The sequence below is a fragment of the Pteropus medius genome, unplaced genomic scaffold (genome assembly GCF_902729225.1).
Source record: "Pteropus medius unplaced genomic scaffold, Ma_sr-lr_union100, whole genome shotgun sequence".
NCBI lineage: Eukaryota > Metazoa > Chordata > Mammalia > Chiroptera > Pteropodidae > Pteropus > Pteropus medius.
Genome location: NW_024351729.1, coordinates 2,815,717 through 2,817,171, shown reverse-complemented (window position 1 = coordinate 2,817,171; position 1,455 = coordinate 2,815,717). Strand labels below are relative to the sequence as shown.

Sequence of the window (1,455 nt, the reverse complement as noted above, 5' to 3'; positions counted from 1 at the left end):
ATAGTCACTTTCATTAACTTCTGCATTGCTAGAAATTCTTCTGCAGCTTTTTCAAATGCCTGACAGCTACAGGATTTGGAAATTGTAGTGATGTTTCAAATCACTAAATCAAGCATTAATAATATGTAAAAAGTTATTTCTACAAAATTTGGAGATTGGAGATTTACATCTGAGGCCTTTGTGCTGTCTCTTTGATTACGAAAAAGATTGGTCTACAGCCATACCACCCTGAGCAAGCCTGATCTCGTCTGATTTCGGAAGCTAAGCAGGGGCAGGCCTGGTTAGTACTTGGATGGGAGACCACCTAGGAAGAACAGGTGCTGTAGGCGTTAAAAAATAAAAAATTGTAAACTGACAAGGTCTTTGCAATCTGTGAGGGAGGTCAACCAAGGGTCTTTGATCTTTAATCCATATGTATAACTACATTTCCATTTCTTCTATGTCTCTAGGCCTCGTTCTTATAGACTTCGCAGCACTCAATGTTGTTCCCACCATGGACTTTTTAAAGCTTTATTTTTGAGGCATTATTTGTCATGGTCTGCAGTGTGAATTCTTTTCTGCCTGTTGCTGGAGAGATCGCGCACAGGCAATTTTTGCTTTGTATGACACTGTTATATGCATGAAACTCACACATATTAGAACTGTGTCCTTGCTAAGATATGTCAGTTACCTCAGAACCATACAAAGGGAACACACAGTTCCTTCCTATTTGCATGAGTTTTAGTTAATGTGGTGCTGTATGAAGCAAAGACTGTCTGTATTCTCCCATTTTAAGAAAACATTATTTCAAGCTTCTCCTCAATACTCAAATACTTGTCCTTTTGTGTGCACTGCTTGGTGTTTTTAAGCCAGAACACTTAGATATGTTTGGAACATTGATGAGTGTTTTCTAATATAAAAAAGTCACAGAAGTGAAAGAATAGCCAAATACAACCTTTCAGAATCACACACAACGTGAACTGCTGGTAGATGTTGTGCACATGTGTATACTTTGTGTATTCTAATGGGACTCAGCTGGGTGCAGTTTTCTGCATTGCACATAAGCAAAGGCAAAATTAGTGTCATGCTCGAATTATTCTCTAATGTATTAATTATGTTGGAACAAATTCACAATTTCAAAATAGTGTTGGGGCAGAACAGACTGTATGGAGTTTGAGATGCCTCTTGTCATGCAAGTGGAGATATTGAATAGGCATTTATCTAGAATTAAAGAAAGAGATCAAAGCTGAATATGTAAATTAAGGAGCCAACTATTTATACATATATTTAAATCCATGAGGTCATCCAGGTATTGAATATAGATAGAAAGAGACTCGGGCTGAGGAACTCCAACATCTAGGAGTTAGAAAGATGAGGAGCAACTAGCAAAGGAGCCTAAGCAAGAGTAGTTTGTGATGTAAAACTAAAGATTGTTCTAGCAACAAGGAGGAGAATGTGTTTCAAGGAGAAGAGAAC

The 1,455-nt window shown here is 37.7% G+C and overlaps 1 pseudogene; it reads left to right on the top strand.

The window, feature by feature from the left end:
• Positions 1 to 210: 210 nt before the first annotated feature.
• LOC120587761 (uncharacterized) lies at positions 211 to 329 on the top strand (annotated as a pseudogene).
• Positions 330 to 1,455: the final 1,126 nt, after the last annotated feature.